Source organism: Strix uralensis, chromosome 4 (assembly GCF_047716275.1).
Source record: "Strix uralensis isolate ZFMK-TIS-50842 chromosome 4, bStrUra1, whole genome shotgun sequence".
NCBI lineage: Eukaryota > Metazoa > Chordata > Aves > Strigiformes > Strigidae > Strix > Strix uralensis.
This window is the reverse complement of record NC_133975.1, coordinates 126,819,118-126,845,131: the sequence shown is the minus strand read 5'-3', so window position 1 is coordinate 126,845,131 and position 26,014 is coordinate 126,819,118. Positions and strand designations below refer to the sequence as shown.

Genomic DNA, 26,014 nt, shown 5'->3' with positions numbered 1-26,014 from the left:
TGCAGCCTCCCAAGAGTCTGGCTTTTCCATGTCTGCAACCATCTTTACTGTGTGCCCTGCTGCTGGTCTGCACGCTGAACCTATAACCTTGCACCAGACCTTGGTCTTTCCTGCCTGCTGCCATCCCAGGGAGCAAACACAACAGGAAGGAGAAGGCCATCACGCTGGAGCGCTTCCTTCTCGCTGCCGCAGGGGAACACCCGGCATCAGCCCCATCCCAGTGACAAACTTCCTTGCGCTGCAATCCCCTCTGCAGGCAGGACCATACACTTTGCATCCAGACTTTCTGACTGCAGTCACTTGCACCACATACAGAAATACAGCATTTATTTTTAACCTAAAGAGCGTCACCCAGGTTAGGGTTTCATACAGAGACCCTCGGAGCATTCAGGCTGGATCAGATTTTTAAAGATGTTAGCACATTATAAAGCAATACATTCGCTGTCTGCTTTCTTCACTTCTGTTAGAAGAGAAGGTCCATCCAGCACCTTGACGTTCCAGACACAGTTTAGGTACCACCAGGACTTGCTAAAGGATGTTTTTGGAATGTCTAAAACACCAGAATTAAATGGGATCCTGTCAGTCTGATTGTCTCAAGGGGTTTCTTGTCCACTTCTTGGGCCCTGCAGGTTCATCGTTGTGTAGCTGTGCACAGGAGAACACTCAGTCTGTCATAAGCAATACTTATCTCTAGACACCTAACCCTGAAACTAATGAAATCAATAGAAAGAGTAAGTATCACCCCAGACAATCTTTTCCTCCTTTACAGGAGAACATCACAGCTCTGCCCTGTCTCAGAGGGCCACTGGGGTGAAGTGATGTGACTGAGGGCATGAAGTAGCTTGGTGGCAGAGTCTCCAGGTCCCTTCTGCCACACTCGGAACACTGGTGTGCAGAAAAATGTCCCCAAACAGGTCACCACTGATGGCACAAGAGTATTTCAGAGCCTCACGTGGCTGAAGGAAAAACAGAAGTCTTGTGCAGATGAGGATGAAGAATCAAAGCATGAAGTGAGAATGAGGGAAGAAGAGGTCACTTCTGGATGGCCTAGAAACTCCCAGAGCTGAGATCTGGCTCTTGATCTCTGGTCAGAGGGTCGGAGACTTGAATCTCACTGATACTGAAGCAGCCCATGACACAGACCTTCAACAAAGCCATCTGGATTGCTGGTCTTATGGTGATGACATAAAGGACAATCTTGGGAGAGAAAACCAGCAGTCCCAGCTGTCACCAGTGCTTATCAGAGCTGGAGGAGGTATTGATCATAAAGATTTAAAGAGGAGGATTTGGAATTATCTGGCTGTTAATAATCCCCAGGCACTACCTGTTGCTTGCTCTGTAGATGGCAGCACAAGGAAACCAACCAACTTTGCGAACTCCGTGCAAGGCAAATACACAGGTCTATCATTAACAGGGTCAGTGGAGGGAGTTATTTCACCTGAGACTTGAACCACTTTCAATTTTTAACAGCAATGAGTTAGGAAAACGAGAAAGAAACCACAGCTGCAAACAAGTAGTAAAAGTAATTTGCAAAGAAAGAGAGGTCCTATGTCATGTAGAGATAGTCTTCAGCTCATAAAAACCCCAATGGCTACCACATAACCATAGATCAAGAGAAGAAAGCTATCTGAATAGATTTATTAAGTGTCTGTGTTCTTTTGGGCACAAACCTGACCTTTAGTCTGTGTTTAAATAGCAAAGAGGGACTCATCTTGATCCCCAAATGTTTTTGCAAAAGGGGTTGGTATGGCAAAATTTATCAAAACACAACATGTTCTAAAGCGCTTGGAATTTCCACTTGAAAAATGTGGGTAGCTAATAGTTCCTGATCACCTCCTCTGTGTATGTGCCCTGAAATTGTTTGGTTGCATTGTGATAAAGCTTGGCTTTGCAATTCCCGTTGAAATACGGAGCTTTTGTTTTCCCTTCCACAGAGCGCATTTGAGAGGGAGCCTGGAGGGACCTTCATCTTGTGAACTCCCAGGGCTGCTATTTCTGAGCACTGATTTCCTACTTGGGATGTAGATCTTGACCTCCATGCCCCACGCTGACTGGTTTGCATAAACAAAAGAGCATCGCAAAGAAGTCAAAGCCGGATGTACCTACAGCAAATAAATCTCTTCCTCTCTGACAAACAGAGAATGAATTGACCTCTTGCACGTCATGTCTGGTTGTCTGACCAAAACTGTCAGTCACAACTTTCCCTCTGGAAGCCTTGGATGAGACAAGGGATAAAAGGGACATAAAAGTGACATCAGTAAGACTAAAACAATGAATGACAGGATTTCCTCTACCATCTCCATTACTTGATTCCTACAAGTTTTCCAATCACGGCTGGTCAAATCCCAGACAATGTCTGTGTGTGCATTTGATTCACCCATGGCGAACTAATAAACCATCTCCTGTCACTCCCTCCCTGTGTCCCAGCCCCATTTTTGCATTCATTTTCTGGAAACAACCCAGCAAACAAGTTCACCAGTGTGAACCTTTGGGCTGAAGTGAATTAAAAAGCAAACATCTGGGATCTCTGCAAACAGGAAATCCACCACATTTCTGGGCTGGAAACATGCGTAGCTGAGAACCGGGTGCTTTCTATGCTCAGGCCGTGAGATCCCTGGGAGACGCCCTGTAATCCACACATCCAATCAAGCCCTCGCAGTTCTCCTCAAATTTCAGATGGTGAATCCTAGAAGCACAATGCTAGGAGTCATGCCACAAATTATGGCACGAATTATTATATCGTGAGTCAAGGGAAATTAATCTGTGACTACTGAACATTGCTCCTGGATAATTTGGCCATGCCCAGACTATGGGGGATGTGAACTCCAAGGCAGAGATTGTCTCCTCTCCAACCTTGTGGAGGGGGTCCTTTCCTGGTGAACTGGGGAGATGGGAGGGGGAATCATGCATGGCCAGCCCTTGTCCCAGCACAGATTTGGGGCTCAGGAGAAGAGTGCTCATTGGTTGCATGATGACTTTGTGAGTAACCATGTGGCTGCATCTGTTGACTGGATGATTTAGAGTGAGATATTTGCTCAGCTTTACTAACAATGTGACATGTGACAAAATGTCACAGTCAATTTCCTCCCAGTAAGATTTTCAGCCTCAGTCACACAGAGCTATATTTTCTGGCATACACCAGCTGGCCCTGTTGGACCTGCACATATTTATGCCAGCTAAGGCTCTGGCCCAGTAATCTCAGTAAGAGATAGACATATAGATACATACATGAATATCAGTCACAAAGCTGCTAGGAAGATCTCCAGTTTGCAGGGACAATATGCAGGGCAGCCCATAATGAGAATCACCCTTGTGTGGGCCATGAAACGGTGGTGTGAGATGTCAGAGTACAAGTGCTGCCCCTTGGATACTAGCGGAGGCTTTAGGATCCTCCCTCAGCCTTCCAGTTACCTGTGAGATATGGAAAAACCTCCTCCCTATGGACACACCACAGGACTAACCAGCCCCTGCCAAAGCCTCCTTCCAGACTGCCCTGGGAATGGCAAAACTGAGGCAGCAGCTGCTGCAGAGAAGACCTTGGAAATGGGGTCTGCCCAGGACCCTTCCCCATCCCTTTCATACTAAATTGGTCCAAGAGATGCAGAGACATCAGGGCAGTGGGGGCCAGGCTCCTGGGTGTATGCTGAGCTCCATTCTCACATCTGGGCCGACCTACTGCACTGGTGTAAATCCAGGCTAATTTGGGCCCCATTGGTTCATGTGGGAATGATGCCTGGAATGCGCATCTGTATAATTTTCATCCTTTTTTAAGCCCTGTCAGATTCCAGGCTTGTGAAAAAACAGCATGTTGGGCAGGGAAGCTCTGCACCATTGACCAAAGTAAAGAGAGGATTGGCATGCTGCTGGGAGATGCTAAATTGTCTCAATTTTTCAGTGCAGCCTGGAAACAGCGTCTATTTTTTCATACCCTAGAGGTTAAACTGGGAATCCCACCTGAAGCTCTGAAGCTCAGTTCTGAAAACCTCTGCATCTACCTCTGCAAAGGACGTGCCTTTCTGTGGGAAAAAAAAAAAAAAAAAAAAAAGGATCGGGATTCAAAATAGAAGGCAATCAGGCAAGTGAATTCTTGGTGGCCTCAGCTGCTTTATATCTAAGAGGAATGTAGCTCATGGATTTGTTTCCACCTTTCCCATTCTTGCTGTGCTTCAAGGAATATCATCTTTCCTTTGGAAGCATCATGTGTAAAGCAAAGCAATGCTATAGTCCCTGCAGTGCCCAGCGTGTTTCTGCAGGAAATCTGGAAAGGACAAGGGCTCAGGTTGCTGTTGAGCTGGTCACAGACCATTCCTTCATTTTGGGTCTGGTTCTATGAGGCTGAGCCCTTCATGGGGGCTAACCGGGACCAGACGTGGCTGTTGAGTACAGATGACCCACAGGCTGCAATCAGTTCCCTGGAAAGGCTCCAGGTTCATCCTTTGGATTTTGCATGTGCTTCCCCACATGCAACCTGGTCCTACTCCTGCCCTCCAGCCCCTGCTTGGACTCACTGGAAGGCAGGGGGGGAGAGGAGGAGAAGTAAGGGAAAAATATAAAGGAATGACAAAGGCTCCACCCTAATTCCAGTTTAGCTACATCAGCAGCCTTCTGTTTTTATGGATCTTGAACTTAAGAATTCCTCCCACCATCACAGGGGTTTCTGGTGCAACACAGCAACCCACAGTCTGGAGGAAAGAGTCTCCTTGTGCCACCATTCGATTGGTTCAGTGCTCCATGAAGATTTTCTGTGTCAGCCGTGAGCACTGGGTAAGGATTAGGAAGGCTTCAGATGGTAGGGAAGTGTCTCACTCATTTGTTCGTTGGTTTGAATGTTGTTTTAAGAGCAGTACGGTCTCTTGTTCTGCTGCCCCAGTGGCCAACTCCCAGCGCTCGCCTCAGGTTTACTCTGTCAGAAAGGTTTGGAGTATACACCCTCAGGCACCACCTATTTATCTACACAACACGGCTGTGGGAAGGGAAGTGCTGTTAGCCCTTAAAAAAATAAATTAACATAGAGCGATTGACAGGCAGATGAAGGCTCAGAACCCCAAAAGGACTGAGATAAAAATCAAAGCGAGGTGAGGAACAAGGCCATGTGACTTTCCCAGGGGTGGCACAAGTAGGACACAATTGCCAACAGTCTGGTGGTCCCTGGGGGATGTGCCACTCCTCAGGGCATCTGGTGGCCATGGCATGAAGCACTCGGAAAAGACTCCTGAGAGGAGCAGAGGCTGGCACACAGGAGAGGCTAGCCATTCTCCTGTGTATCTTAGGATGCAGCTCAGCTAGTATCATATCACGCTGGGCTAGAAATCACATTTGCTTGCTGAGTTCCCAAGATAAAGCAGCATATAATATCTTGGTAATTTTCCATCCATCCATTCAGTCTCATACACTCAGCATTTGCTATCATCAACTTTATTGTCTCTTCCAATGCAAACAGCCCCACAGCTCAGCCTTTATCTTTTCCTTCTTATCTCCAGGCTTCCAGGCTGGGGTAGCTCTCTGGAAAAAGTGAGGTTTTTCTTGAAGAGAAACACGACTGCAGGCAGTTCACTTCAGATAGACTCTACTACTTCTCACTCTTGCAGTGGGGAGGCAACCCTGTTAGGAGCCCATTTATTTTAAGTGGAATACTTCAAAAACTGGGAAAAAACCCCATCCTGCTGCTGAAAGTGTGGGACTTTCATGACTCTAGCCAGCAGAAACCAGGGGAGCCCAGTGGTCTGACAAAACTGACCCTTCTCTGCGTTGCTCGGTGTTTATTCTGAGCAGGGCTTTCTGATAGGAGTTTTCCTTGATCAGATGCTCCCTTCCTGATGGCTCTGCATACACCAGCAACCAGAACACAAGAGGACACCTCACATTTTTTCCAGATAAAAGTAGACTCCAGGGCACATGGGGACAGGAAATGTTTCTAGAAGATGCAGGGAAATGGAGCAGAAGCTTCTCCAGACCATCACTGGTGGCAATGAGGGTTCAGGGAAGGATGGCAGGCATTGCCATGCAGTCCATGCTCAGAGCAAGGCTTGCTGGGCATGATGCTCATGGCATAAAGTTTGAACTGCTCTACGTGCTGGAAATTGTATCAAGCACTCTACCTACTTAGTTCGGTTTCTTTAAAAAGTCATTTAAAAGTATTTGGAGAAGCTGAAAGAAGCCTTGACTTGAAAGAGGAAGTGTGGATTGAAATCCTAAATGCTTTCAATACACTAAGTCCACATGTGAAGCATGATTTAAACTGAGATATGTGTTGCCTAACTCAAATGCTTGTAGTGACAGTTACATTAACCTCTCTGGCACCAGAGAGAAGATCACATCCCACTAATACCAGCTCTAAACAACAAAATACATGCCAGTTGAAAAGTTAACACGCAACTGGCATTATCTCTGTTTTCTATCCAGGCTGTGCCAAGATACTATTTTCTTATGAAGACTTGATCCAGTTCAATTTAGGGAAAAAAAATAAAAAAAAATCCATTCTCCGAGTCTGAATCCTAGTACTTGGCAAACTGCGCCCTGGCGAGTACACTTCTCTAAGCAGGATACATCTTGTCTGCTGGAAAAGCCCAAAAACCAACACCTCAGGGTGCATTATTGCAGGAACTTTTCATCATGAGGGAGCAGTTTCCTGAAATCACACAGTGAAAAGGGTGCGGGAAGGTATGGAGTTTTTCTTCGATTCTACCCTAGTGAAAATACCTTCTGCAGAGACAAGATTACTTGTTTGCAGGCTAGACTTACGTTGCACCCTCTTGTTCTGAGGGCATGTATCATCACGAAGCACAGCTGAAATTTGGCCTGTCTCAAGGTCAAGGGAAGTGAGCCACCTGGTACGCTGTTGGAGGGGACGCTTTGACCAGCTCCTATATTTGGAAAGGCCATAACTAAGCAGAGCTTGAAGACTGAGCACATCCTCAAGGTCTAGAGTGTGGCAGGACCTCTAGGATCAGATCCCATGGAAGCAGAATTGCCATAATACGATGCCGAGAGGTGCTATATAAATATGTCGTTCCCAGTGATTCACTCTTCCCACAGATTCTTGTCTGTGCCGTGTTTCTATTAGTGTTATAAGCAATTTGTGGGTGAGACGGTGTTTTACCAAGGACAATATCTGTGATTCAACACTTTCTCTCATCTTGCTAGTTTGAGAGCATGTGAAAGAGACGTATGGATACAAGACACATTTTGTAGTTCCTCTGCATACTGGAGGGTGTGATTGCTGAATTCTCACTTCCCTGACCCAAACCTTTTTGCTTATCTCTACTGTGACTCTGCCTAGAAGCTCCAGCTGAAACTCAGGTGGTGGTTGTGCTGGGTGCGGTACACAAACGTGCCCCAGATGACACCCTGGCATGAGCAGGGGCCAGGCTAATGCATATTTGCAAACTCTTCTTCTCTCTCTATCACACACCCCCCCACACCACATTTTTTGGAGAAAACATCCCTGTTGCTTGTTCCCCACGCTCCCAAATGAGAACTATCGAAATTGCCTGACTGTGTGGCTCCAGATGAAGCTGTTGCTCTGAGCAAGTACAGACAGACAGAGCAATTGCTATAGCAACAGAAGTTATGTGTGAAATCCTTGGGAACCGGTCCTCCTCCTCCTCCCCCATCCATTCAGGTTCCTTTTCAGTTTTCTCTTTTTTTTTTTTTTTTTTTTTTTTCCCAAGGTGCCAGTATCAATTCATTCCTTGAGCTGAGCACCTAGGGAGATGCTTTGAAAACAACCCATCGGGTTACGATAGCATGCCACCAATTACCACAGTGGCAGGACAACTTTGTGGAGCATCTTATTGGCAAAATGCATCCTGCTGGGTCTTGGGAAAATCTTAATAAGGCAAATTGAAAGAGAGCAGATAGTGGGAGGTTTGCTGCCTGCATTTAGGACCTCAAGGGCATATACCATATTTGTTCCTGATCAAATCTGCACTGAACTATTTACTTTTTGAGGCGCTAAGTCAACAGATGTGCATCAAAACAAATTAAAACTATTTAATATCAAGCTGCTAATGGTTAGAACCACACAAAATAATGCAGGTTATTAACCCCATAATAAGGAGCTCATTAAAATGTGAATTACCAATTAGGTTACTTAAGAGTTCCATTAGGAGAAACACGAGCAACAGAAAAACCACTGAATATTTGCCAGTTGCTGGGTGCAACACACTGCAAAGACTGATGGCCAGGGAGATGTGTCCAGCTGGCATAGACTGGCAGAATTGCCGAGGGCTGCAACACAACCAAACTGTCTTAAATCAGAACAGGATCAAGTTCAAACATCTCAGGGACTTGACTTGGACCTTGAGGAGGAGCATTTTATGCAGTGAGTGCTGGAAGTTTCACCAGTGTTCAGGATTATGGACACCAATGCTACCACTCACATTTGAGTTTGGATTGACATTTAGCTTCCTGTGGCAAGCAATGCTTCCTTTAGGTCAGAAGGGGCGTATTTAAACACCCTATGGACATGACAATCAGCCCAAAACTTAGCAAAAGCTTTTTATGTTGTAGGATCTGACAAGAGGGACATTTAATGGGACAGCTAAAAGCAGCATGACCTTGCACATGGACATCCTCAAACTGCTTTGGAGAAGAGTTTTACTTCCCAAGTCTGTGCCCTGCATTTTACTGTTTTACACAGCTCTGGGGTTTTAACTTATTCTTTCCAGGTACTAGCATTTTTATGTCATCTGGAAGGAGCTGGCAGCCTCCCACAGCTTGCTTTGCTTTATATGTGTAAAAATATATTTTCCCCAACATACTGAAAATGGCATGCACAGAGGAGACCTTTGAGCTTTAGTTTGTTGCTGCATAAAAGCAGCATAGTAACGTGCTCATGTTGAAATCACCAGTTCCCAAATGGCATCCTTCTTGCTTTCCCACTCACACTTCAGCGGATTTCAGATATCACCAGAGAATCTAAGAAGCAGCACGTGCACTGCCTGGCAGACAAGCTGAAGGTATAGAAAGATAGAGACAGAAATACATATCAGCTCTTTTTCACTCATACACTTAACTCTCACAGACCCCAGACTTGAGCTGAATAGTCCAAAACAGGCTTTTAAAGATATCAAGACTGGGACAGAGATTTAAACGTTTCTGACTTAAGAAAAATGTTTTTTTTAAAAAAAATCCAAATTTTCCCTTCTGAAGGCAGGGAAAGCCACAAAGTGGCAGGCACTTCTCCAGATGGAAGAAGGAAGAAACATGCTCCAGGAAAGGCTGGGGTGATGTCTGGGTGCATAAGGCAAGGTCTGTGACAGACACAGTTTCCTGAAGCTCTCTGAAAGCACCCAAAAGGGGCACTTTTTCCCCAGAAAAGGAGCCAGCATTGACCCTGGGAGGACAACAGCTGTGATAAACCCCTTCTGTTGCACAGTTGAAGCTCTATACCTCATGGACCACAGCACCCGGGGACATCCGTTACAGTCAACCTAAATGACAGTCTCCCTATGACTGAACTTTCAGGAGGAGGTACATTTAGTCAAGTAAATCATCCTCCACTTTGACAACACCCATCTTTATCCATGCCTCAGCTTCATCACCCAACATTTGCTTTATGTTCTTGTTCAATCCTTCTGGTTTTACTGAGGTAGCTGGTTACTATCCATGTTTCCTGTTAATAAATGCATTAAGGAACAGCTCAGCTGAGCATATTCCCTGTAGTACAGGCTGTGGCTGGCTGTGGGGCCAAAGCACAGCGATGGATATTTGTAGGCTCCCAGAGCACATGGGAACAGCTCCCATACAGCTGAGCTGGGCTCTCCCCTCAAAGCAGTGGGAAATCTCTGCAGTGCCAAGCTCAGTGGCATGCCAGGTTGTGCCCCACTGTGGGGTTAGACTGCACTGCCTAGTGCTGGGGTGAGCTCAGCTGGGAAAGTGGCTTTCGCTGTACTGGAATGTCACTCCTGCAGCTGGCACACATTTGGGAAAGCTCTGTTTCAGCCTCTGTTTAGGCCAGCTTGCAGTCCCCATTGAAAGCTCTGCTCATGACGCTTGGTTTCACTCATGGAACCAGCAGCTATCCCAAAGACATACAGGCAAAATGAACCTAGGGTGGGGAAGAACACATAGGAGTTAGCTGCTCCATCCCAAAACATCATTGGTCCCTGATGGGCCCCCCCGCAACATCCCATGGGGAACATCAAGGTGTGGAGATGAAAGACCACACAAGGGATCACCAGCACGTGGCGACTCCAGGCACGTACAAAGCCCTGCCAAAGCAGTACTTTCATGGGGCCATGAGAGCAGTGTGTGTGTACTTCTTTTTGATACAACTAGACTGGCACTTCAAGGGGAGGAATTATGTGAGCGTATCAGTAATATCTTTATGCATCCCAAGGTGAACATTTGAAAGTTATTTAATAGGCAAAACTGTGCTTTGAACAGGCAGCAAATCAAGGTCATCTCATTCAGCAAAATCACAAAGAACAGCAAAAGTGTTAAATCAGTTTGGTCATATATTTACAGTGAATAATTTAAGCAGCACCAGAGTTGAAGCCAAAAAGATTTGCTTCAATGCTGTTTCCAGAACCACTTAAAATGGTAAATTATGTTCTTCTATCCCACTGGTCTTATGGAAACTCAGTCACTCCCATCATGACTTTGTAAAGGATATTTGCCTTAAAGATGGAGTGGGGACAGGTCCTGTTCTCTTTCGCCTTCCCCAAGATGTTAACTTTTACCCATATGCTTTTCTGCGGACAGAAACTGAGATAAAACAGGTGACTTTACTAGCATTGTTCCAGAAAGTGTTAAAGATGTTAAGTAGATTTTAAACTAGAACTATGCTGTAATCTCAGCTGGTATAGACTGACATATTTCCAATGGTGTAATGGACCTATGCCAATTTACATCAGCTGGCCACAGCATAAGATGTTGAAAGCAATTGGAAAAACTCATCCGATATTTAAAAGCAACATATGGGAGCAGCAGAGACTCCAGGAAGACACTCCATTTAGGATATTTGAAAACAAAATATATCCTACTGCAATGTGGAAGGAGGTGTATCCTAGGACAATCTATGTCCTGTGGACAGTAATTATAATTTAAATGTTATTAATATCACTTCACATCTTACTTTACACTCATTGTCATGGCCTTTTAGGGCAAATGAGTAGAAAGTGAATGTTGTATTGCCATATGCGTGTTTAAGGAAAATAAATTTTAAATGCACCAACAGAAATGCTCACCCTGGCAGGACTTGATTTTGCAACTCAAATGCTGCTGCTCATAAAGAATATGTACAAAATGTAGAGATTCAGATAGTACCAAATCTGAAGAAATTGGTATTCAGTGGCCACAGAGGCTATACTTGACAAATAGACTGGTCACTGTGAATTGTCCCATCTACCTCTGGGACTGAAGTTTTAAATGTGTTCATCACACCCACATTCATCAAAGTAACCTCGAGAGAACATCAATGTAACCTGGAGAACTTTACTCAGCTGGGGTCTGTCTCACCTTTGGTTTACATGAAAGTTCAATCTGCAAGCTTGTCGATGCTCAAATGCACAAACGGCGCTGTTTGTAGAACAGACACTATGAGAGGATGACACAGACAAACATGGGAAAAGCGTCTGTTTTCTCACTCTTCCTTGGCAGGAGGTTTAAGAGAACAGTGCATATTTTATAGTGATTCAGCATTTGAATACCTAAAAAAAATCAATATTTCCAACTCTGTTTCCCTTATGTCCTTTTACTTCTTTAAAGAAGCTGCAGTGATAAAAGCCTTATTGTAAAGATTAGTCTCATCTATAAATGCAAAATAAACCTGTGATTTTTATTAAAAAATATGAGCCTGCTATTGCTACAGGGTTTATGAAGGAGGTTTAAGTTAGTCCCAGTGAAAAATTCAGATGGGGCACAATGTTAAAAGGTATTTTGTCAATAGAAGTAATGTTGAGGCAATTCAAATTTTGGCATGGCTTCTCCAGCTTGGCTGAAAATCTCGTTTTTTATCAATGTACTCATCATTTCTACACATTGAGCCCTTCACAGACCTGCTCTGAAACCCAGATTTCAGTGTGCTCTGTGTCAGGTCACTTACGACTGTTAAGAACAGAAACAGAAAGCAACATGTATCAAACATAAATTGAAAGTGGCACATCAACACAGCAAAGAACTCCTGGTTTGCAAACACTGACACCTCCCCTTTCATCCTGTTTATTAAAACAAACTCATGCAGGTATGGGTAAGGAACACTGAAAGTGAAATTTTAAACTTTCCTTCCCTATTAGCTACAACTCCATCCCTGCAGAAGGCTGAATACAAGGGCAAAGCAGTACCTAACCAGGTACTTTAGGCTTCTGTTTATGGACTTGTACATGACCTTGTGGGGATGATTTAGGTGGAAGGACTCAGATCGCTATCAGACTGTTTCCTTGTAACTCTATAAATTCTAGGGCAGTTGATCACCCTGAACCCAATGAGTTCAGGGGCAGTTATGTGTGAACTCCTTTGCACCCTGTTAGAGCTTTTTTTCTTACCAGATTGTCACTGTGATAAGTTCTCCAACGAGAAGGGTTAATTACTCTGCCCCATTGGCAAAACCAGTGATTCTTCATGCTCTTACAATGACTACAGAAGAGCCACATGAAGAATTGCTCTGCAGAGTTGTTTCTCCAATGACTATGGTGCCTAACATAGTTTATGCTCTTGACTTTCAAGCATCTGAGATTGCATGAGATGACTTCAGGCCTGGATGTGGCTCTGAGTGTCCTCAGACACTTTGGAGAACAAGCCAAACAAACCCAACCAGGCAGCAGAACCCGCTCACCACCATCTCAGCACTGACTTAGCCCCACAGCATACAAATGCTTTGCTCTTAGCCTTACACGGGTAAAAAACATTAAAGTTAAAAGGAAAATCATATGCATTATGTACAACAAAATGACTGGTTTATACCATTATGTTTTGATTTCCTCAGGAAAACTAGGACAATTAAAGGCAGGAAGGAAGATCATAAATTTGAAAGAAGACTAGGGGATAACCGCTCACCTGAATAGGAAATTTTAAATAGTCTATCATTGACTCACCATGATTCTCAAAACAGTATACCTTACACTTTTACTCTTGCTTGCAAAACATAGAGTAGATATTATACTATGAAATAAAGTAGACTTGCATGGTAATCTGTACACAGACTGATCAAATACCTACATTAGTTTTAATTATACATGTTACCCTCTCGTGGTGTAGACATATAGTGAAAATGAGTTCTGGGAGCCATTCCATGAAAATGAAGAGTTAGTCTTCAGCCTTTCAGTCACAATAAACTCTCTATCACAAGACTTGGCCCCTTTGTAAACCACTCAGTCTCTAATACATTGCCCACACCTAGACAGATATATATGCCTCTTTAAACCACAGAGACAGACTCATGTAATAGTTAGCTGTGCTCTGTAACAGTTGTTTTTTGTAATAGTCTACCTTTGTATGAGAGAATATGGTGGGACAGCTGAAATTAATGTAAATAACAATAATGTATATGTCCACAATCAAGATGAGGCGTTCCACTGTGCAGGAGGTTGTGCATCTTTATATTAAATCTTCTCTCCATCTCCCCCCATTATTTAATGGATAAAATAGAAGAAGTATGAAGAAAGGTAGTACTATCCTTATCTCCTGATAGGGAACTGTTGGACATGAGGGTAGGAGAATTAAGTAGCTTTGGTTCAGGAAGTCATGGGCTAGAACTAGGAACTGTCCCTGTACTACTCATCCCACCATCTTAACCACAAGCCTCCACTTCCTCTCATTTAGTAACACCAAAGTAGTATGCAATTTGAAGATTAGACAATGTAATATTTCCTTTGAAAATATAATAGCAATTTTGGGTCTTTGTTTACTAGTCCCAAATCTAACAATTGTTCACATATCTGCATATTCCCTTTTGATTCTCTGAAACAATACTTAAGGAAACACTACATTGTCCAGTCAGAATAGCAGCCCTGAAGCCTTGGAATGCCCCTTAAATCTATTTTCAACAGCTCATAGTTACCGTACACACATGGCCTTTCTCTGATAATCATGCTCAAAATGCAGCTAACTCAGCCAGCATTTGAGCAAGATGGTGCCTTACTATGGCTTCTGTGCAGCCAAAACACGCTTCTGAAACAGGCACGGTAACCAGAGATGAGCAGATCCCAAATATTTTGATAGGCAGAGCCCCATAAAGCATCAAGTTAGAAACTCAGCAGCCCACAAACACCCATGACTTCAGTGGCCGCTTCAACCTGTATCTAAGCAGCAACCCACATGAGTCAAGTGGTGGGAGTGAATTTCTCATTCCCTTCCTTCAGAGCTTCCGTTAGTGTTGCTACAGTCGCTGTTACGGGCACTCGAGTGATGCTGTATGATTATAATGTGCTGTCACCCTCCCAAACATGTAGGCGGATTTCATATCGCTTACATATAGCAAAAGCCTTTCCACCGGGAAGAATTGCCAGGAATTCCTTAGCCTACTGTGAGCAACACTGACTGAGCAGAGAGGTGAAGAGCTGCCACTTCTGGTGAAGATCAGATAAGAATGAGGAGTGTCTCTACTGGGTGCAAATTTAAGAGCAGAGGCCCTGCTGTGGACACATCCTGTCGCAGGTTAATAAAGGCTTGGAGATGACGTGTGTGAGAATGAAGAAGAACTGGCCAGCTGGTTATGCACATTTTGAGGTTTCTGGATCAAAAATTACATTGTGAATCCCAGCCAGAAGTCAGTAGGCAGCCAACACAGAGAAATGGGGGCACTGGTGGAATGAGTGGTCCAGCAGCTTTGTAAGGTAACCACTGAGATTTCCACTAAGTCCTCTCATGTTTCCCCAGATTCTGTGGTGTTGTCCACAGAAGAAGCAGAGACACTCAGAGATTATGGACAAAAGTAGGATTCTAGTGTAGTGTTAATCTCCTCTACGGTGAAAGTCTAGTTGATGTTATGAGCTAACAGGAATGAAGCCCTTGAGGTATGACATCGTAGCACAGCTTTCTCCCAGTTCTCATATTGGAGAACTGTGGTACTACCGCAGGGATATCAAGAAGGAGGTGAGATTTATCTCTTCTCTGGCCCACGTTGATTAGTTTCCAAGAAAGGGTAATAAATAGCACCACTGGAAAGGACATCTGCAATTCTTGTGCTGGGATTGGACTTCTCCACGCGATAACTCGTGTCCTTTCTTTACCTACCATACGTTTGCCTTGACCATCCCTGGCTGTACACACATGAAGTGATCTAACTCCATGCAGCTGGGATTTTTCACCTCTTCCGCAGCAACTTTCCTTCCACTCCCCATAACACTTTGCCCCCGGTGTTCAAGCTCTGTTGATTTTGCTTCCATTTTCACAGCTTCTGGCCCAAGGAACATTGCTGAAAATTTGTCTGTAAGCATGCTGTGAACTCTAAGGCAGCCAACTGGTGGCTCTGTGTAGGTGGAGAACCTAACACAGGGCCAGAGTGTAGGGTGGTTTTGAACCCTATTCTTCTGGATGATAGAGACCTTTCCAAGCCAGTCCTGCTGGAGATCTTGTCAAGTCATCAGATCATTACCCCCTTTCCCAGCTTGAGTGTGGCCCTGTGTGTGTAGCCCCACCATTGCTAACTGATGAGCCCTGGTTTTCCCTCCCACTCAGCAGCATTCTTTCATGGTAAGGTTTGTCTCTATATCAGACTATACCTTGCTGCCTCCTTTTTTTCCAGGCTATGTATGCATTTATTTCCTTTGATCTTCCTAGTAAATAGGTCATTCCTTCCACCCTCTTGTCTATACCAGTTAATCTATAACATTACCTGTTTGCCTGCACTCTTTTCAGTAGGCCCTGCCCCAAGTGGTATTCCTATTAGCACTTCAAAAGTGGATTGATCTGGATTTTTTTACAAATTATCAGTTTTTAAATGAATTATCAGTTGTAGTTTTCTATCAACACTTGCATCTAAGGGTCTTTTCTGGATTATTCCCTCCACAGTCTCTAGCTTACTCTTTTGACCTCTCTTCAGTGAGCACTGTTACCATGTGGAAGTTTCTGCACAGATTTGTTCAATTTCTTGCTATTCCCACTGTGTCCCACTATTCATTTATTGAAATCCCTTCAGGATGGTGTTTCTAATACATGATTTGCAATTCACACTCCAGCTGGGTGTTTTCTTTGAATTTGGTTGATGTATTTTTCTTCTTCTTCCTCAATGCTACTGCAGATGAATATAATGTCCAACACAGCAGGAGTCCCTGAGGAGCCCAACATGGTAACATTTACAAGCATACTCTACTTTCTGTTGTAGGAGTTGATTTTAATCTCTTTCATTGTAATTCTCTGTGTCCACCCTACATCTTTCTCGTTCTGCTTTGGGCCCAGTTCAACCACTGTTGAAGCCAACTGTGTCTGCACGGAATCCTTTAGGGATAGATCAGGATCTATGGGAATATTATATCTGAAGAAACTGAATAAAATTACTTAATGAAATCAAGGAGCTCTCTCCAGGAGAGCTCTCTGTACAACAGTTGTCTTGTCAATGAGTGAAACCCTTAAAGGCAAATTTCCTGAGTGACTCAAGGGACTGTATGCCCCTCCTCCTCCCACCAGCATGGCCCACTATGGTGTATATTCCATCTCACATGATGGATAAGCAGCTGATTATTCTTCAGTCTCCCCACCCAACACACACACCCTCTGTGGTTTTCCTCCTCCCATAATCTGGCTGTAAGGTCTATCACTTGGATGCAACTGCTTCTCTTAATGTCATCTGTCTTTGTGTAACACATTTCTGTTTCATTCTTCATGCAGAACAACTACTAGTAGTTTCTGATTATTAGAGACCAAGTTTCACCTGGAAAGGATGTTAAGTTAATTGATTTGTAATTCCCCTTTTGGAAAAGAAGTGTGATGTTTTCCCTCTGCCAGTCATCAGGGCTTCCTCAGTTCTTCAGGAGCACTTGAATATAATGGATAATGGGCCTAAGAGTTTTCCAGCTAATTCCTTTAATACCCTCGGGTATGTACCATCTGGCCCTCTGTGCCGATTTGAATGCATTGTGCTCTTAATATTACTTTGCTGTTTCTTTAATGATTTTGCTAACTTTTAGCTCTCAGCTTCTTAGCTTTCCTTTGATTGCTCATTGCACATTATGTTTTTAAAGGAAATCTAGAAAACTGAAATAGTTGATGATCTTTTCCACTCACTACGTATGTGGCAGAACCAAACTCACTTTTAAAATTCACCTTTCATCAAGAAGCATTAAGTCTTAAAAGTCTGAGCTGCAACTATTTTCTTTTACCCTATTCAAGCAAGGCTGCATCTACAGAACTTTTTCTGCTATTTGAAAGGTCCTATGCAAGAGAATTTTCTCTTAGTCTAAGACCCTATATCCAAGTCTTGTCTACTTGATACTGGTAGGGAATTTTCCCTTCTTCCTATCACATCCTATTTTCTCTCTCTCCAAGTACATTTATGTGACCCTGCCTACATCCTTCAGATACTTGTAGACTCATGTCTGCTATTTTCTTATCTCTTCACAGCTTATATCTAAGCATCGCTTAATCTTCATAAATCAAACCCACACCAAATGACCTGATCATGTCTCTGCTCTTCTTTGAGGCCTCTGATTTTACAGTGTTTGGCATTGGGATGCCAAGAAATCAACAGCAACCTTCCAGCTGTATCTAAGCCAGGCCAGTTAGTGTAATGCCCACTGAGAATGGCATGGGTCTTTTGCAATGCAAGCTGGCTGCCAGAAATTACATGTAGATTGTCGTCCTATATCACCTCAGCCTTTCCTTACGTGGCTGCTTCTGAGTGTCCTTCAGGGTTATTTTTTCCTGAGTGCTGGTAGCCTATATTATTCCAGTTTCATTGTGTTATTTCCCAGCCACACTGCTAATCTCTGTAGGTACCACAGTGTAATTTCTCTGTTCAATAGCATTCAAAACTCTTCCCATTTTAGCATCAACACCATCTTGCTGTACTCTGCATTTCCTCTGCTTACTTATACATGACTTGCTTTCATTTTTCTCCAACCTTTTTTTCCTATTGTCCCATATTTTTTCCAGAATATTTTTCCGTTAAAATGACTTCTATAGGATTTTCTTTTCTTTTCCTTTTTTTTTTTTTAAAAAAAAGTATTCTTCTTTCTACATATGCATGTTAGACACGACAGGTTTATACTATATATATATATAACATATATATAAAATATAGAGTCTTCTTGAAATAGCTACAGACAATGATAGGTCTACCCACATCCTGGAAGATGTAGTAAAAGGTAAGTAAAATTCATTAGATGAAAAAGCAAGTAGGCAGCACATCTACCAGGGCATGCTCCCAGGATGGTTTCAGTTTGGATGTGAATCATTCCGTGTACAATTCACCAAGGATAGAGGGGGACAGTCTCCTTGCTTCTCACTTTTAGGTGGCACTAGATGAGAAAGCTCCTATCTTATCTCAGGTCAGACTTGCCAAAAGGACTACGCCGGACCTGCTCTGCACTTCTGACTTTCCTCAGCTCCTGCATGGGTGGGGAGGCAGGAACAGAGCAGTTCAGCCTCCTAAACCCTGTCACCTTTGATGACATCGATACTGTTGGCTAAGGGTATTTCCAAGGCTGCTCTCAGGACCAGGTTTGCCTCCCTCCTGCATTGCATATGCCCTGAGCATAGCCATAGAGTGCCATGGAGGAACACACAAGCCCTGCATATCTCTTCAGTCCCAACACTCAGGGTCCTAGCAAAGACATGGGGAGCCCCCAGGCCCTGTGCACGACATTAGCGAGGAGACCCTTGGACAGCACACAGCTTGGATGGCCTTCAGGCCTCTCCAGAAGCTGCTCTCAGTGCCACGTGGACATTGACTTCAAGCCTGGTAGTTGTGGTTGCCTTCCCTTCACCCTGACTTTGGAAAATTGTCATGCCATGGTCTCCAGCACTCCATTCCTTTGGCATGTCCAGCAAGGTGGTGTCTGGATATGGACTAGTCTGTGCCTGTCAAAATGCTGGATGGGAGGCAGACCAGGATAGGGTACTGGGTAAGTTCCTTGAGCCTTCAGGCTCCAGAGGAGAAATGACCCCTTTTTTCTCCTGAAAAATGAAAGAATTGCAGAGACAATAAACAAAGGGCTGCATTAAAACCTGTGTTTGCAGGAGATTGTGAAGATTTTAGTGATACTGTATTCCCCTGCAGGAGGAGGGATTAAGAGTGTTACAAGACAGATTTACAAACCCTGGAGAGAGTAAGTATCCAACAGAAATCTTTGGCAATATCCTTCCCTTCCTCTTCTGGGTCTCACCCTGGCTTCTGGTAACACTTAGAGAAAACCACCAGCTCTTGCTTATTTTAATATGTTCTCTATTTTGCCCTGAACCCAAATGAAATATCAAAGGTCTGGCTCAAGCACTTGCAAGTAAAAATAGGTCTAAAGCCAATATATTTAAGGCCCTTGAATGATATCTCTGAAATAATTAATCCTAAACCCATGAGAGGGGAATGGTGTTGTTTGTTAAAGGAATGTGTGTTGTGCTGATAGTGGACAGTACTGACATGTACAGAGCAATGAGTGATACTGCAAAATGAGAGGAAGGTGAGAAAAGGGGCATGAAGACTGCATTGCACTGTATTGTGGAAGAGGAACAAAAGATATTTAAGATAAAAGCCAGTTTCAAGCTGCCTTTATTTTCTCTTCTAATCTGATCCTTCTCTTCCCTTCTTAGAAATTTAGATTTGAACATATCTTTCTTGGTACACGAGAGTACGGTAAAGCTTGGTACATCCGTGGTACACGGAAGCATGACCCTCTTTCTCCTATATAATACTGCAATTTGTTTACTACCACCCAGGACTCATTTATTCTCTGTGAGTTGCCCATGTTTGAAGTAAAATAAATGAAGGCTATGAAAGCATCAGACACATCCCGTGTAGTTCCTTTATATCAGCCTTCTGTCTCTATTGCTCTGTATTTGAACAAAACACTATGCTTTCTACTTTCTGTCACTACAAACTTTTGTTTTAAATTCCTTTGATTCACGCATAAACAATGTTTTCTTTGTCTTTCTTCTAGCAAGGTAAATGCACCTTTGCATTTTTCCTTGCTGTCTTTACATCTGCACTTTCTCACTGAAACTTGGGCAAGGATAGCTTCAGCCATTGCAATACCATTACCAGGTGAGATTTTCTGAAAGAGATCAGTATAAGTAACTGTCTTTCTCTGTTCTTATGTTTTCCATCACCATTTTTCAGCAAATGGTTCCCAAATGCAACATTTCTAATTAGTATTTCTCAGATATGATGGAGGGGTGCCACAGGGTATTCCACAGACTCCTGCCTGTCTTGACAGACAGTTTATGAAATCTCTGGAGTTGTGAAGGAGACTGTCTTTAATAGGACAGTATTCAAAAGAAGTTGGAAAGTATACTTGATTTTAAGCACAGATACACATCCTTCAAAGGCTGCTTCATAAGGAAACGCATTGAAGTGAGTATATCCTTATGGCTCACCAGTGAGGGACATGAACATGGCCATATGGAGCAGATGCAGGTTTCAAACCACTGTCTGTGAGCAGTGCAGTCCAGAGTCCCGTTAGCTGAGCCAGAGAAGAGGAGAATAATGGGTCAAAAATGGACAAATACAAAGGGGCAAGTGCTGGAGGGTGTGAAAAAAAACAGACCTATGACTTGCAGCCCTCAAGGCTGCTCTATTAATATGAGGGCTTGCTGCATTTATTTAAGCAGGATGAACAGGATGAAAAGATCCTGTTGGCGTTGGATGCTGAGGCAGAGTTTAAGACATCCCTGACTCACAGCTCACAAGCTGGGACTCGTTTTGCAAGTTCAGTCCCTGTTCAGATAGAATCAGGGAATGTCTCTGGGCTGGATTGCGAAGGAAGCAGTCTTGCCAAATATGCTCTGCCCACAGCACCGTCCAGACCCGTCAGATGATATTTCTTCTAATTTTACTAATGTATGCTTGGCCCCGATTCCACGCTACCTGAGGCTACAGCCGTAATAAAAACACGGCACACATGCTGTGGGTGGGTGCATGCAGCTGGTGGGAGTTGAGGCACGTGAAAACGAAAAATACAACCCTTTCTTAATTGCAGCATAGAAATCAAGAAGTGATATTCTTCTCATTCCCTGCCTTCTCCTTCTGTCTGTGGCACACCCTCACCCATAGCCCTATCAGTTGCCAGAGAAGATGACAAAAGGTTTCCTCTGTACGTAGATTGCTCCATACCCTGAGCAATGCTTAGATTTTCAGGCAGAAGTGGGCTTGTACGCCACACACAGCTTGTATTCAGGTGTGGCTCCTATGCTAGGACCATCCCACGTACCCACCTTGTGGATTACACTGGTGGATGGAATGTTGGTGGTCTAATCCTTACCTGAGGATGAAACTGTCAGGCATGGTCCTGCCACGGTCATGCAGGACATCCACTTCTAGGATGGAGTGAAAGAGCCTTGGTCACACATTTGTCTCCTACCCGTGAGCTGCTTCTCTTGGGCAAGCAGGTTGTCTTGCAGCTCTGGGCTATGTGAAAATCTCACTAAGCAGCTCATGGATTTAGAAAATTTGGACTTCTTTGGGCCATGAGTCCTGAATATGCAGCTTATAACAACATCACCACTGTCTGTGTAGAAAAGAAATTAAAACTGAGGCCCAAGAGAAGGCACAGGCTTCATGGGGAAAGCAAAGCTAGTACTAGCATCCATGGGACTTGTTAATGAGGGGACATGGGGAGCCTATTGACTTTAACCAAGATACAGTGTTGAGCCTGGAACTGGACATCCGTTGTTTCTGGGCCAGGTGTGCTGGCTTGGTGAGGTCGTTTGCCCTGGGGGAACATACCTCCAGCACATACCAGTACTGACCCTCACCCTGAAAGGGAAGGGGCAGAGAGGAACTCCTTGAAGCAACCCTTGTTTCTGCTCTCAGAATGTAAACACAGGCATTAGAGGGATACTCCATCAAAGTACCAGAACATGCTGAGGTACAAGTATCATGCTCACCACTGAAACCAGCCAGCCATTGCAGCTCTTTATCTCCCTGTCACATCACCCCACTAACATGTTCTCCTGATATCACTTGTTAGGGGTCACCTTGTTCTCTGACGGCTTTTCCCACTGGAATCTCTTGCAGGGAGAATCAGCATGGGTTAGAGAAACCCATGGGTAGTGCTGAGAAGGCAGTTTATGCGCTGGGAAATTTGAGATTTTTATGGACCTGTAGAAGTTTCAAGCTTCTGACTTTAGACTGGATCCTTGTTTCTGAGCTTATAGTAAGCATTGCAGACACCAGGAGTATTTTCAGTCTAAAAATTTACATTCATCACACATAGCACAGTCTATTCGTGTTGATTTTCAGCAACAGCATTTTATTTACTGGCAGCATTTTTTGCTAGCTGATGTTTAGCCACTCAACCAGCTGATGCTCAACCTTGCAGGACGATATGCAAGTAAAGATGATGCAAGAAATAAAAAATGGTTACTTCCTTCTTCCACTTCTTCATATTGAGTTCACACAGTTAATGACTGCTTTTTCACTGGTCTGTGCTGTCATTTGTCTCAGATGCCTTAAAAACACTGGCCCAAGCAATCTACTGTCATATCAACAGGAGTTTCTTTTCCTCACTCTCTCCAAGGGAACCTCCACCCCTCTCTAGGCAAAATACATGAGATGTTAAGGCTTAAAATTTATGGAGCTGGATTTAAAAGCCAGGACGTCTCCTGGTCTCAAGGGAAGGGAAATGACCCTTGGCTTGTTTTGCAGTCACTCCTTTTCAGAGAAGGAAGTGCTAATAAGCGTTCACTTGAGGCACAACAGTTTAGGACAAATGAAGGCCAAAAAGCAGTCGCATAATTGCTGTGACTAGGAATAAAGAGAAGCCAAGGAGAACATGTGAGAAGTTTCCCTTGTGAGCCGTGCTCTACGAGCAATACACATCAGCAGTCATGCCAATGTCTGAGGTGGGAGCTACCAAACATCCAGAGCTGTCCCTGGGGGCTGCTTCCCCTCCCAAAGCAGCTCAGCTGGAGTCTGTTGTGGGAGCTGGGTGGTGGGGACGAGTCCATGGTTGCAGCAGGGTAGAGGAGAGAGAAGGGAGAGGCAGCACTGGGAAGAGGAAATGCATAAAAAATGCTGCAGACGTTGGTAGGAGTTAGACATAGAGAGAGTACATCGCACACCCTGCAGACACATGAGTGCTTGAGCAGTTTGAGAAATAGCTCTGAAACCTGGTCACGGTCACCCAGGGGAAACCTCAGGTGAGATTTCAGAGCACAACACCCTCAGTATCTTGGGATCCCTCCTGGAGGTGTGTCAGAGCACTGGCTCCAGCTGCAGCCAGCACCTTTCCCCTTGTGATGAGGCTTCCCACAGCATCCCTGGTGGGGACCTGTTGTCTTGGCTGTGCCACCTCTGAGTGGCCCACGCTTGGGTCCCCCCACACACACCCCAAAAGTGACCATGCTTTAGGCCCCAGGGAACACCAACACACAGCAACATGGACCAACTCATAATGCAGCTGGAAGTCAGAAGGGGCCATTAGTTTTTCTTACCTCGCTTGGCAATCACAGACCATCAGATTTCACCCAAGTACTGGGTCCAATGACTTGGTTAGGCAAAATATCTTGGTCTTCTCAAGACTATAGGGTCTCAGTCAAAAGTCTGGAAATGGGATAGACCAATCCTGCTGTTGTCTGATGACTCATCAGTGGCAGAGAAGGGCTTGGATGAACTGTACCTCCATGATACCAGCAGGCAACCAGCAACCCACTACCACAGAGGAAGGCAAAAAGAATGCAGGTCCTTGTTGTCTGATCTGAGGAAAAAACAGTTTTGAACCCCAAACACAGTTATCACTTTGACACTCAGCAAGTTAGAGTCAAAAGGGGATGTGGCAACACTGCCATGTACAACTGTTGCACCACTTTTCTTGTTGCACTTCCACTTATTGCTCAAGCACTGTCCACGACCCTTCTGTCCAGGATTTGCCAGTGTTATACTGAATAAGAGTTCAGAGTGCTAGTGTATAACATCCTCATTAGTAACTGTTAATAGTTCCCAAACAATGTATAAAATGAACGTAAGTAGTTTCTTAATGAAAGACTTGATTCACACAAAAACTTGTGCATGTCACTTGAATATTACAAATAGCTGATAAGAAAATCAATTATCAAACAGTAAATCTAGGAATCCTTGACAATAAATTATTTTGTGTTCCTCATTTATATGGCCTTCTCTTGCTGTTACATACTATGAAGTCTCAGAAGGGGATTTGCTGTCATATATGTATGTAAACACACATTCCCACCAGATCTTTCAGAGATGATACCCTTCTGCATTGTCCTCATCTTCCAAGAGTGAGGGAATGGCAGCACCTTAGCCTCTCCCCAACAAGCAATTCATCAATCAATAGAGGTGATTATCCCACTGTATTTAGCATTGGTGTGGCCTCACTTTGAGTACTATCTGCAGTTCTGGGCCTCACAATTTAAGGGAGATGTTAAGGTACTCAAATGCTTCCAGAGGAGGACAACAAAGCTGGTGAAAGGGCTGGAAGACATGTCCTGTGAGAAGCAGATGAGGACTTTGGGCTTGTCTAGTTTGGGTAAAAGGAGGCTGAGGGGTGGCCTTATTGCTCTCTACAGCTTCCTGAGGAGGGGAAGTGGAGAGGGAGGTGCTGATCTCTTCTGTCTAGTATCCAGTGATAGGATGCATGGGAATGGTTCAAAGCTGTGTCAGGGGAGGTTCAGACTTGACATTAGGAAACATTTCCTTACCAAAAGTGTGGTCAAACACTGGAACAGGCTTCCTAGAGAGGTCGTCAATGCCCCATGCCTGTCAGTGTTTAAGATGCCTTTGGACAATGCCCTTAATAACATGCTTTAACTTTTGGTCAGCTCTGAAGTGGTCAGGCAGTGGGCTAAATGATCATTGTAGGTCCCTTCCAACTGAAAATATTCTATTCTATTTGATTTGATTCTATTTGATTCAATTTGATATCCTTTGCCAGACACCTTTCCCCTTAGCCCTCAGTTGCTGGCAAAGGCCCCTGCTTGCCTTCCACACATGCCATGAAGTCCAACTCCCCTGGGGACCTGGTTCCTCAACCCAAGTCCACAAGAGAGAACTGCTAAAACAAAATCCTCTCTCTCTGTGTCCTGGTTTGGTGAGTGTGACTGAATGAGACCTGCCAGCTTGACGCCTACACTAATGCTCTGTCCTGGGGAAATGACACCTGAGCAGTTCCAGTAAGCGCTGCATCCTTTCACTGCCTGCTTCTGGGAACTCCCGGCTGAATCACCTAACCCTCTGCAGATGTACGTGCATTTCCTACTGTTTCTCTTTGTCTCTGGAGAAACCAATTCATGTGCAGCCTCTTAGGACATTTGAGGTGTGCTGGCTGGCAAGGCCAATCAGACAGAAGAGTGTTTTCAGGAACACTTCAATTTGCAGGTCTCTCCCTTTTGCTGTCATATTGGGAACTGGAAGCATCCTGAGCCTTCAGAGGGAGGTGGTAAATGAACAAAAATTATACTCTTAGAATGCACCTACTCCTGTAGGAGCCATGAGCTTGTATTTTTGTCTTATTCTGAGGACAGAGCCATGTATGTGAGAACTATATTGAGGACCATTGCAGGTGGTGTTCTTCTCAATAATGTCCAGGAAGAGGGAGTACAGATGTCGGATTCAGAGGGAAGAGTAGACCCCACACCATGCAATCTTGCCCTATTGTACATAGTCCCTTCACTAAGGAGTATTCCCAGTAGCTGGATAAAAGCATGTTGTGTAGAAAAACATCCTTTCTTGCTAGAACAAAATGGGAAGGTGAGATGTCAGTGGACTCCTTACTGCAAGGCTGGATTTGCCAGGCTTCATGTTGTTTGGTCGTGTAGTACCTTCACTAGTAAGGCTGAAAAGTCTCTCCAGTTCCCCCTGTCAGATCTCTTCCAAGTGGAATTACCCACCCCCAGTGATTAAGTCACTTCTCAACCTGCTGTCTGACAAGCAAAAGTCATTCTAGTTCTCAATCCACAAAGCTCA

At 44.2% G+C, this 26,014-nt stretch overlaps 1 protein-coding gene across 1 annotated transcript in view; it reads right to left on the bottom strand.

Moving 5' to 3' along the window:
• Positions 1–23,730, bottom strand: part of GPR132 (G protein-coupled receptor 132) — an 84,907-nt gene extending 61,177 nt beyond the window's left edge. The window contains exon 1 of the mRNA XM_074869059.1: positions 23,527–23,730. The gene's annotated coding sequence lies outside the window, so the exon portion shown is untranslated. The remainder of the gene's footprint in view (positions 1–23,526) is intronic.
• Positions 23,731–26,014: the final 2,284 nt, after the last annotated feature.